The following is a 13,381-nucleotide window of genomic DNA, read 5'->3' on the forward strand; positions in this document are numbered from 1 at the left end:
CATCTTTTAGCAAAACTAATCATTCTTAAAAATTAATTTTGGATTAAGAGGATCCTATTGACAGAATTGGGACAAGTGGCTGCCCAAACAGTATTACAATACATAATATAAGGGTAAATTAAGCTGTAATAAAACATTTAAAAAAGAAGAATGGTTAATTAATGAACAAACTATACTCAATATACCAATTGACTTCATAGTCTTTTTACAGAGAAGTTGAATAGGTATTTCCATGATAATCTTTCGTCTACTACTCCTAGGAATTTAATGTATGGAACCTGAGTTAATTTGATGTTGTCTATGAATATCTTAGCTTGTTAGAACTCGCCATCTTCAGCTGCTCGGAGTCCTCTCTGAACTTCCCTACAGCTGTGCAACAATCTCTGACACTGGGGACAACTGTCGCCAAAAGACTCATTCTGAAGGAATGGAAGTCGTCCTCTTCACCTTCTTTTCAGGTGTGGCTGATGGACATGATCTCTGTTGTGCAGATGGAGAGACTCAGGTCCCTGAGAACTAACTCGCTTGGAAGGTTCTCGGCTATCTGGGACCCGTTTCTGGCCTACTTTGACGAGGTTAAGAATGACCAGTGACTGAGGTTGGGGGTGACGGATGGCTCGCCCCGGCTGGTATCTCATGGACCCCTTGCGTGGGATCCCATGCATATTGTCTTTTACAAACACATAAGCACCTAAGGCAAGATTTTGAGCCTGTATTATTTGAATCCCAGAAGTGGAATTCTAAGAACATCTTACTCTTCAGTTTGTTATACGGTATTTGTATTTTTAAATCTATGGATATGATAAATGAAATGCAAACCAACCCTGGATGACATCCTCAGTTATTGTCCTACATGCATTTCTTACAACATGTCATCATAGCCTGTGTGGACAACTGACAGGAGCGGGGGTAGCACATTATTTTAATCAAGGATACCACTGTCTGTCCTACCTGCCTCAAAGCATGAATAATCATTTCCAACTCTACTTGAGACACAACAGACAGTTGGAAATGTTTCTAAGGTGTAAAAAAAAGAAAGGTACGGGACAATGACTTACCTGCACCTTAGATGTTTTGCTTGGAAGGCCCCAGGCACAGGACATATGTGTACTGGTGAGTCCATCTTTGATGTTGACAGCAGCATACATGAGTGAAGCTGCATGAGAGCACGCCTCCTGCCTTGCATGTGCAGTGGGCCATGAGCACAGTCCCATCATCTTGGACCACAATCCGTGGTTGAGTGGGGCTTATGTTGATGGCCTGAGAGTGGTTGACCTGTAGTGAGAGAATTAAGCCCAAAATTAAACCTAGTAGAATCCATGTATTTGTCAGCAAAAAGCTTACAATGCTTACAGGTAACGTTACACACAAAGCTGTTACTGTTTAGCTGGCTGTTGTCAGTCTTTGCAAGTGGGAAAAAAACAACAGTTAATTTAATTCCAGCTAACGTTACCCCCAATAAGTGTACGTTTTGACATTTTAACAGTATCGTGTGGATTACATACAATTTGGCAGATTTACCCATTTGCTGTGCTGGCATGTAAGTTAGCTACCCACGATACAGTGGTTAAGGTTAGCAGCTCCAAGTTACAAATTAACTTTACGTTACCAAAGTTATTTAGCATAATAAATTATCTTTACTTTGACAAGGAACATCTTTTTTTGTTTCAGATGCCAGCAAAGTACCGGTGTGCATCTGTGCTCTTGTAAGCTTTAAAACTTTCGCCTGTGTATGGAGAAGGATTATGGACCAGGCACGCTAGGTGTAAATATCATGAAATGAAAAGTCAGGCAGTATATCCGACGATATCAGCGGCCGGAAAAGTTCAGGGAAGATTCCGTACGGATCACATCCAAATTACCAATGTTTTCTCTGCATACCTTTGCTGTTGTTTGCTGTCGAGGTGAGAAATAAGATACATTCGTGTGACTTAAGAGCTAGCATTAGCGTGTGGCCCAACATGGCGGCACCTAGCACGAGACTACACAGAGTGACGTACTGTAACTGCAAGGCATCGATCTATAGGACGATAGTTAATAAATATGGTAATCACCTGTTTTGAACAGCGGTATAACTTTAGCTACTTGTCACTTGGTACGACACCTGTTTTGAGGGATAAGGTTAAAACAAGGGTGAGGGGCTTAACAATTGAGGAAACTACTTTCTTTACAAGACTAGATCTTATTTCATCATGCCCTCCAGAGGAGTCTTTCAATTCCAGTATAGTGTCATGCACGTCTATAGAGGTATGAGGGTCGAACATACTTATGCAAGGATACTGTTGCCTGAAATTTGCAAAAAGGGAATCATTTGTATTATTTATATTTTTTGCCAAAGAATGTACCCACACAAACCAATACAGAAACACACACATACAGAGTGAGTGTAGAAAAGGCCCTCCCATACCAACTGATGAGACCATACACATTGGGACATCTGCGAGCCGGATTCGAACCAGCGACCTAAGGATCTGATGTCATGAACTGGACCGCCGTCATCGGTGATGTCACTCAACTGTGATGTCACTCGAGGCTGTGCTGTCATCGATTATGTCTCTCGAGCAACTGTGATGTCATAAGTTATGTATGAGCAGTTGTGGTGTAATCAGTGATGTCATAGATGCCATGATATAAATATGCGCTGTTATCCAACAACCAGCCGGATTGCCCCAATAAAGCCTTAAAGACATCTTTGTGGTTCTGATCGATTACCTGCAGTGGGTTTCAATTTAAATAATGAATTTTTTTCTGTTGTTTTATCAGTTTTGAGCTTTGAGTTTTACAAACCCACAGCTCAAGGAAAATGCAGTCCTATAACACCATCAAATTACATTTTATGGACCACCATGCTCCTGTAACTCAAAAGAAATGGATTCCCCCCCCCAGCCATTTAAGAATTCAATGAGTTATGACTATGATGTGAATGAACTTGCCATTTAGACATATACTGTAAGTAATATCTCCACTACTATAATTGTAGGGCCGATGGCGCGGCGCAGCGCAGCGCACAATTGCTCAATTGCAGACGAGATCACGCAACGGCCAAGCTGCCTATGTGAACCCGCGAAGCAGGCGAGGCCGGGCGAGCCTGCGACGTGGGCGAGACCTCGAGGGCAAACCAACAAGGTACGGTAGAAATTAGCGATGAAGAGGAGGAAGATGACAACGACGAGGCACGGTGCCAGTTCAGCGGGTGTGGTGAGGGACGCTAGAAAGGAGCGTTCTGTTTCTAGTCATTATAATAGGTATTTGTACAAAGTTATATAAACTTGCTAGTAAATCATTTGACATTTTAATTTTGCTCCTTTCCATTCATCTGTTAATAATATGACATAACAGTAAATCAACTTGCTCATGAAAGCTTGTAGATTTGCTACATTTGTAAACACCTGGCAGTGGGTATAGGTGTTTCCTGGGGGGAAGGGGGATCCTCTGGCACACAGTAATTGATATGCTTTACATCACCAGAAACAACAACAGCATGCTTGTTTGGAATAAATGGCAGAACTCAGGAGTTGAGCCTGATCAGTGATAGCCCCCATAGCTGGACAGGCAAAGAAAAGCCCTGTTACCTACAGAAACTCACATTTCATCAACAGAAAAGCTGAGGAAAAGAGACGTCACAGTGCTGCTGGCCACACTGTGTGCCAAGTGCTGTCTGGGAAGTGCAGTGAGGAAACACCACCGAAATTATCGCCAAAGCTGTCACCTAAAAAATACATGAAAAAAAGAATAATCTTATCACTTTGGTTACCTAGAAGATAGGTCTCAGATGGAATCCTGGTATTGCTTCCAGATTACTAATAGGGGGCAACTAGCGTTTGCCCGTGCCATTATTTCCTTAAGTGTTTCTTGTGCTCCTGATCCAAAGCGGCTCAGATATAATGTTCAAGTCTAATGTGGCCAGGCAGGATGAAGGCACTGTTATGTGTGAGGAGGAGAATGCAGAGAAGTAGAGAGAGTGTGTGTGTGTGTGTGTGTGTGTGTGTGTGTGTGTGTGTGTGTGTGTGTGTGTGTGTGTGTGTGTGTGTGTGTGTGTGTGTGTGTGTTGGGGGGGAAGGGGGGGCGTTAGGGTCTGAGGGCCAACAAGGTGATGCAGATCCAATGACTAAAATACACACAAGGTCTTTTGTGCATCAAGCGCCTCTGACCAGCGGAGGCCCTCATATCTACTCTTACTGAACACACACAAGTCCATGGTAGCAGATAGGCTACTCCAACATCATCTCACTTCAGTGTCTGTTCCTAGACTTGGGAACAGTAAATGCCTTTTTATTCAAGTAAGGAGATCTTCACTGTTTCATTCAATTCCAAATGTAAAGTATGTGTGTATGTCTAAGTTGTGATGTGTGCTATGGTCTTTAGCTCTCCTTTGTGTGATGCTTTGCTTTGAGTTCTAATTCATTTCATACACAGGGTAATGGTGGAATATTAAGTGGAGCTACATGTAGAGTGGAAGGAGCTAATGATGTCGCAATTTACAGAACGAAATGGATGGTGGTCAGTGTACTTCCGGATTTCAAATCAGTGGCCTTTTGAGTATCGTTCTGATTCCATTCATAATTTAATTTAAATTTTTAATATCTATAGTGTACTATCTGCATATTTATTACATATTTCTAATTGCATATTTTTGTAGAATTTCAGATCAGTTTGTGTTTTGTTACTGTTAACAGACACTTTTCACAAATGTTAATGGTTATAACTGTTATAATGTCAAACAGTCCCCCAACTTTGATCTGTGAAATGTATCTTTTATTTCACCGTACATGTAATTATGGAACTTGTTCATTTTGCTCATGTGTGATCTCTACTCCTTGACAAATTGATTGATTTAATAATATGGAAAAAACTGCTGGTATTTATGCATAGTAGTATGTGTACCACATACTGTAGGTTTTCTTTAACACACCTTGGTTCACTTGGGCAAATGTTATTCCCTCAAAATAACACATTTTGTGATGTGACTTTAGAGTCCAATGTCCCCTCTGTGTTTTCCTCTCTATCATCTCTCTTAATTGTATTGTCCAACAATTCTATTGATGGCTCTCTTTTTTGCTATTACCCCTCCCCACCCCACCCCCCTTCCCAACACAGTGAGTGCCCCCCCTTCCCAACACAGTGAGTGCCCCCCCCTTCCCAACACAGTGAGTGCCCCCCCTTCCCAACACAGTGAGTGCCCCCCCTTCCCAACACAGTGAGTGCCCCCCTTCCCAAAACAGTGAGTGCCCCCCCTTCCCAACACAGTGAGTGCTCCCCCTTCCCAAAACAGTGAGTGCCCCCCCTTCCCAACACAGTCCTTCCCAAAACAGTGAGTGCCCCCCCTTCCCAACACAGTGAGTGCCCCCCCTTCCCAAAACAGTGAGTGCCCCCCCTTCCCAACACAGTGAGTGCCCCCCCCCCTTCTCAACACAGTGAGTGCCCCCCCGTGAAAAGCGATATTTGGAGGGTTTTGCGAATTAGGCAGCGTTTGCACTCCATTTTTTAATGCGCAAATTGAAATTTTGCATAAAAACAGGTAGATGGACACCCGACTAGTGAGTGCCCCCCCTTCCTAACCGTTCCCAACACAGTGAGTGCCCCCGCTTCCCAACACAGTGAGTGCCCCCCCTTCCCAAAACAGTGAGTGCCCCCCCTTCCCAACACAGTGAGTGCTCCCCCCTTCCCAACACAGTGAGTGCCCCCCCTTCCCAAAACAGTGAGTGCCCCCGCTTCCCAACACAGTGAGTGCCCCCCCTTCCCAACACAGTGAGTGCCCCCCCTTCCCAACACAGTGAGTGCCCCCCCTTCCCAAAACAGTGAGTGCCCCCCCCTTCTCAACACAGTGAGTGCCCCCCCCCTTCCCAACACAGTGAGTGCTCCCCCTTCCCAAAACAGTGAGTGCTCCCCCCTTCTCAACACAGTGAGTGCTCCCCCCTTCTCAACACAGTAAGTGCCCCCCCCTTCTCAACACAGTGAGTGCTCCCCCCTTCCCAACACAGTGAGTGCCCCCCCCTTCTCAACACAGTGAGTGCTCCCCCCTTCCCAACACAGTGAGTGCTCCCCCCTTGCCAAACCAGTGAGTGCCCCCCCTTCCCAACACAGTGAGTGCCCCCCCTTCTCAACACAGTGAGTGCCCCCCCCCTTCTCAACACAGTGAGTGCCCCCCCCTTCTCAACACAGTGAGTGCTCCCCCCTTCTCAACACAGTGAGTGCCCCCCCCCTTCTCAACACAGTGAGTGCCCCCCCCTTCTCAACACAGTGAGTGCCCCCCCTTCCCAACACAGTGAGTGCTCCCCCCTTCCCAAACCAGTGAGTGCCCCCCCTTCTCAACACAGTGAGTGCCCCCCCTTCTCAACACAGTGAGTGCTCCCCCTTCTCAACACAGTGAGTGCTCCCCCCTTCCCAACACAGTGAGTGCCCCCCCTTCTCAACACAGTGAGTGCTCCCCCCTTCCCAAAACAGTGAGTGCTCCCCCCTTCCCAACACAGTGAGTGCCCCCCCTTCCCAAAACAGTGAGTGCCCCCCCTTCTCAACACAGTGAGTGCTCCCCCCTTCCCAAAACAGTGAGTGCCCCCCCTTCCCAAAACAGTGAGTGCCCCCCCTTCTCAACACAGTGAGTGCTCCCCCCTTCTCAACACAGTGAGTGCTCCCCCCTTCTCAACACAGTGAGTGCTCCCCCCTTTCTCAACACAGTGAGTGCCCCCCCCTTCCCAAAACAGTGAGTGCCCCCCCTTCCCAAAACAGTGAGTGCCCCCCCTTCCCAAAACAGTGAGTGCCCCCCCTTCCCAACACAGTGAGTGCCCCCCCCCCCTTCCCAACACAGTGAGTGGGGAGTTGCGTTGGTCCATGGAGGCAGGCTCTAGCCAACGCTGTGACTGTGAGGGCTCAACTTGGTTCTGCTCTGGTTCTGGTGCCATGGCTCACCGGCAGGCCCCCGCGGCTCAGGCCCAACTCCAGGACGGGCAGTAGTGGAACGGACAAAGGAGTTCATTCTCTATGGGGCGGCGGGTAGGAGGGCGAGCTGGGGAGGTGGGGGGTTAGTAGATGAGGAAAGCAAGAGAGGAAGGGGGCTGGCGAGCCCAGTGCAAGGGTCTTATCCTCCCGGCTCAAACACATGCCACCAGCTGCTGCCCCCTTCCTGTGCTTTCATTAAAAAGTGTCCCTCTGCTCCGCTGCCTAATCCACGTGCTTTACTGAATGAGTATGAGGTAAATATGTCCATCCATTTCTCTGCCTCTCCCATCTCTATTTCTCCATTCTCCATTCCTTTCTCTCTGCTATGCATGCTGCTGGGCAGTGGAGAGCAGTCCATTCTGTGTGTGTGTGTGTGTGTGTGTGTGTGTTTGTGTGTGTGTACCTGCATGTGCGCCCATAGTCTGTCAGAGTCTCACTGTTTCCAGCACTCAGCCCAGAGCCAAGGCAAGCATTGCCAGAGGGAGTGCCTGCAATGTAGGGCGCCCAGCAAGCTGGACGCCGGCAGAATATCAACGCCGCACGGCAGACACTCCTCCCAGCAGCCCCCCTGCTGACTTACGTGATCCAAATGTGAGGGGGGGGGGGGGGGAGTGGAGAGAAGGTGCGGGGGATAGGCTGCAGGGGGGGTGGGGGGGGGGAGTGGAGAGAAGGTGCGGGGGATAGAGGGGGGGGGGGGGAGTGGAGAGAAGGTGCGGGAGGGGGGGGAGTGGAGAGAAGGTGCGGGGGATAGAGGGGGGGGGGGGAGTGGAGAGAAGGTGCGGGAGGGGGGGGGGAGTGGAGAGAAGGTGCGGGGGATGTGAGGGGGGGGGAGTGGAGAGAAGGTGCGGGGGATGTGAGGGGGGGGGAGTGGAGAAAGGTGCGGGGGATAGGCTGCAGGAAATTGCCAGGTAGTTTCCAGACCCACTTCCCTGCGTTGCGCCCAATTAATCAGGGCTACATCTGTGTTGGATGGACCTCTACCCCCAGGGGGAGGGGGTGGGGCAGAGACGTGGGTGTTTTTGTCTGTGCGTGTGTGTGTGTGCACGTGCATGCATGTGTGTGTCTGTGCATGTGAGCATACAGTAAGTGCATGTTTGTGTTTATGTGTGGGTAGGAAGGGACAGGAGTGAAGGGCTTGTGTATGTGCGTGTTTGTCAGCAGAGACGGGGAGGAGGCTGTTGATGCTGGTCTTATTCCAGCCTTGCAGTCAGAAGAACCACAGTCATGGGCAGCCGTCTCTGGTCCACTGTTCTCCTCCTTGTCTGCACTATTCTCCCTGTTCCAATATCAGCCAACCACCACTCCCTCCTCTTCCCTGCTGGGCCTCGCTAGGAAAAGGATCATTTTTCAGCACCTGTGCAGCTCAGTGCCCGTATGTTTACTTCCTGAAGCTTCTGGCACACCTAGACCTGAGCTACCCCTCTTTCTTTGATCTCTGTTCTCCGTTTTTCTTCTCCCCTGTTTGGCTGTTATTTCTCCAGTCTCTCTCTAGGTCTATTCATATGAATGACAAGCAGAATTGAATAATGTGAGTTGAGACCAGTGTGTGTGTGTGTGTGTGTGTGTGTGTGTGTGTGTGTGTGTGTGTGTGTGTGTGTGTGTGTGTGTGTGTGTGTGTGTGTGTGTGTGTGTGTGTGTGTGTGTGTGCACACGTGTCTGCGTGTGCATTTGTACACAAGCATTTACATTGAAAAACAGCAGCTTATGTGCTGCTTGCAATCAGGGTTAGGTTACAGGGTCTGATTGGTTGCAAACTATTTTAATTTTTATTACAAGACAGTAGTAACATTCATTTCTTGCGACTTCGTGTACCAAGTAATGCACTAAATATTGTTTCAACTGTAAGCAACTTCACAAGAGCACACAACAAAATCTCTATACATCTTATATGAGTGCATCTTAACAGTTAACACAGACAATTTTACTGTGTACATAAGGGTTGCACATTTTCCACAAATTCCAGAATCGATCATTGGCAACGTTAACGATCAATCAATCAATCAATCAATCGATTAATTGTAATTAAAAATAAAAATAAATCCAAACAATACCAAATGCGTTTTTTCCTCAATAAAACCTTTATTTATGCAGCAACATTCTCACAGCATTGCATAGCATAGCCTACTACGCTATGAAACATATAAAAACGTAGAGGCATCATTTTTAGACATTTGCCCAGAATCCACGCCGCGGCCGCTGCCTAGGTCCAACAGGGGCTGACTTACCACTGTTTATTTTTTCTGCTCGCAGTGCGTCGCAGCTCTTAAACACTGATGCCGAGTTGCTCAGCTCCAATCCAGATGAGACTAGGATCCAGGCAATTTATCCGAATTAACATTGTTCAAGTGATTGTTGTTGTAGGTGTACGCCGAATCACATATAGGCATCATGTCTTTTTCTATAACCCCGCAGATCGATTGGGTTATTTTTTTCTGCTCGCCGTGCGTCGCAATTCTTCCTCTTCCTCGCTGAGCTGATGGTGGGTTGCTCCAGGTTTGAGGAAGAGGAGCCAGCCAATTTATCCGAATGAACACTGTTCAAGTGATAGAGCATTGTCGTCGTGTTGTAGCTGTAGTGTACACCGATTCACAGTATTTACATACGGCAGTATCTCCTCCTTTCTTATGACTTGTCTGAAAAGGGCTATAGTGATGTAGCAGAGTGTCCGGGTCCGCCTATTACTTACACTTTGTTAATAAAACAATAAATGAGTGAGTCAGGCTGTAACGTTATAACACGCTTCCAAATTTATTCTCAGACAGCTAGTACACTCGTCAACAAGCTTCACTCTTCTTCCCCACACTTCCCGTTCTACGGCAACCCTCGAGGGGACAAACACAAAGCCTCGCATACACACTGATCAGTCTGTTACAGTGATATCACTGCGCCCTCTGGAGGATCATTGAAAAATTATTTGAAAACACCGTTCTACTGACAGAATGCACGTTGCTTTTGTTGTTGTTTTGATCGAGCACATTTTCACATGGTCGAGTAAATCCTTAACGAGCGAATAATCGAGCTTCGATTAATTGTGTGCATCCCTAGTGTACATGCAACTTTTTTCATGTTTCATCATTCATTCAAATTGTTCATCTGTAAAACGTATCTATAGCTATGTGTAACATATTTCCGCCATGCTGAAAAGGTGGTCAGATGCAACCTGCCATCCCTTCAGGACCTACACACTGCCAGGATGCTAAAGCGGTCTCGGAAAATCAAGCTGGACCCCTCCCAATCCCCAATGCCCCCTGAGCACAACCGGCTCAGTAACGGGCTGAGGTTAGCCTGGTAAACCAGCTGGTCACATGAACTCACATTTCATTTCGTTCTTTGTTCCCATCTGAGCTGAAGCCTTCACCCAGTGTTTGCAGTGGGCGGAAGTTGGGTGGGTGTACTTGCCTTGACAGACAACTCCTTCAGCCAATCAGCATTGGATCCAGTCAAACACATTTTCCACCGAGAAACTCCGCTGTTGCATACTCCTGTACTTGTTATTGTATTGTTGTACAATAACGGCACTTTATGGCTGTTTAAACTCGACGAACATTGACATTACTCCTCGAGGCGGACAGGCAAGGAGGCGGCTAGTATTGTTTTGCTAGTGGCGTTCCTGATTGGCCAGTTACGATGTCAACTACGAGGCGGGTCGCTGATTGGCTCGTCCGCTTTGCAGTTTCTGCAGAAGCCCTCCCAGGACTTGAGACGGGAATGAAGAACCAAATTAAATGTGAGTTCACATGACCGGCTGGTCCCCCCATGGACATTATCCTACGGACACTATCCTGAACCCCCCCGGCCATTATGTCACTTTACAGGACTTTTTACTTTGCACTTTATAATTTGAGATAGTTTTTCTGGATTGCTCCATCTTCTATGAATGATGGTGACTGCTGCGCTGCATACTTGCACTAAGTCAAATTCATTGTTTGTAATCTGATTATTTAATGTGGCTATTAAAGTGAATTAGTGAAGTATTGCCTCTCTTTGCCTTTACCTGTCTCACCTATTGCATCTAATAAGCTTAACTTAGTCAATAAAGGCATGAGGAGGGATGAGACAGGAAAATTAAAAGATTAAATGGAAACAAATTACTGCAAAATATATTATTTGGGAAGTTTGTCTTAAAATTTGAGTACATCTTGCAACCACTGGGTACATCAAATTTCAAAAACCACCAAAACTACATGGGTAAGCTTTAATAACCCTTCCATATCCTGAGGTAATTCTGCTGTCCTTTGCAAGATCGCGTCCACAGTTTGGGTGTTCTATAGATCTCTAGGTTGAATGGCCGTTTTAATTTGAGCAAATCCTACGACTACGCACAATAAAATTCTTTACAAGAGGACAGGCCTTGTATTGGTGTGCGCTAGTGCATGTGTGTGTGGGTAGCAGACAGTCCTGTGTGGAGGCCTGGCACAGTGTGGTGCAGTGCAGAGTGGAGAGGAGAGACAGCTGCCCTGACAGATGCCGGGAGGCAGGACCCCACTGGGAAACAGGGGGAGGGAGCTGGCACTCTCTCACCCCAGCGGAAACACCATAGGCTGCAGAGGAAGTGGGCAGGGGGACAAACCAGGGGCTCGCTGAGTGTGTGTGTGTGCGTGTGTGTGTGTGTGTGTGTCTGTGTGTGTGTGTGTGTGTGTGTGTGTGTGTGTGTGTGTGATCTACTTTGAGAGGACCTTGGCGGTTGCTCATGTACAAACACATTTATTTCCGAATACATCGATAAGTATGCATACTATATAACCAGCCAGGCAGGCCATACATTGTACAGTCCATTGATAACCTATGTGTTTAATGTGAAAGAACAATGGATTCATAGGTGGGTGCAGGGACCACAGTCAGTCATGCTTGAAAGTTTGTCTTGACCTTTTGTACTTTTTATTTATTTATTTATTTATTTATTTATTTATTTATTTATTTATTTATTTATTTATTTATTTATTTATTTATTTATTTATGTATTTATTTTGTAATGTTTGACCAAGTCCCCTAATAAAAGTGTAGGCTACTCTATGTATTATAATTATTATTATGCACATATAATAAGTAGGATGTCAACGACACATTTAACTCAATGGGCCCTATCTTGGTACAGGCGATATCGCCTATTTGCGCTTGCGCACCTGTTTGCGTGCCTTAACGATAGCAGACCGCCTTGCGCAAGTGTCCAGGTGTTATGCCGAGTTTTGCACCCCCGGCCGCCCTGCAGCAGCTAAACGCATCCCCACCTCACGGGAGCATATTGTAATGATTTATACAGAAATGTAACTGTTTAAAAGTGATATAATTGTCTGGGTAGACGTGACCTCCCTGTTTTCTAAGTTAAAACAGCCCCGAAATATGGTGGGGATGCAATTCTCGGCGGGGATGCGGAAACATTCACGGCACCTCCCGCAGGCGCAAATAAGAGCCGTGCCAAATCATCTGCACCCCCAAAATGCCAGCGCAAACGGGATTTGGGCGGTCTTAAGCACCAGAATTATTCACAGGTGTGGCCAGGCAATGCCATCAATAAAACCAATCAGATTCCCGTCTCGCAATCGCTGTACGAGGCATGCAATATGCTGTAATTCTCTCCATGCGTAATAGAGTGGACTCACTCGTGCCGAAGACAGAGAGATGGAGAGAGCTTGTTGACAGATCGTCTGTGGTGCCAACGACCCTCCGGGTTATGGGATAAGTGAAGGTGAATAGCCTATTGCAAGTAGGCTAATGTCCATTGTCCAACAAGTTTTCTCAATTAATTTCCCTCTTTGCGATGTGATAAAAGTTTCTCAGTGAGTTATAGTTGATTGCCTCACTGAATTATCTGCTAATACCCAATTTTAGCAGCAGAATTTGATGTCCTGGGGTGGCATGTGCGTAATGACATATCCAAAAGGAATTTTACTCTGCACTGCGCTGTGCAGCATGGGGATTATGGTGCGCTCAATCATAGCAGGTTATTTAGCGCGTAAGAGTTGCTTTTAAAAGTTCTTAGCGCAAAGTAATTGCACGCTGCAGACATAGGAGAATGCCATCTATCCCCACATTTTAGCACGTTAATGCCTGGTTTGGCATGTGGCACGCCTATGTCCAGCACAATTATAACAGGCATGCGCTTGTGCACGCTCCCAATTTGCATTGCGCGCGGCGTTAAACGAGCGCAAATGCTAAATTACTGCTTTTGCGAAGATAGGGCCTTTTATCTTTTCCGAAATTTAGAAGATCCAAAAGCTTTTACAAGTTATTTACTGAGGATTTTGCTGTGATTTGTTAATTCCTGAGTAATAATCACCTATGTACATGATAAACATGTAGTTGTTTCCTCTTTGTGAGAAGTAAAACTTAATTTAATGTAGAATACAGCTGTTTAGGTGTGGTTGCGTATGTGTGTATACTGTACATTATTGTGAATGGATGCATTTGTGAAAGTATGCAAGTGAGTGTTATGTGTTAAGGATGC

Source organism: Poromitra crassiceps, assembly GCF_964638095.1.
Source record: "Poromitra crassiceps genome assembly, chromosome: 1".
In the NCBI taxonomy this organism is placed as follows: domain Eukaryota; kingdom Metazoa; phylum Chordata; class Actinopteri; order Beryciformes; family Melamphaidae; genus Poromitra; species Poromitra crassiceps.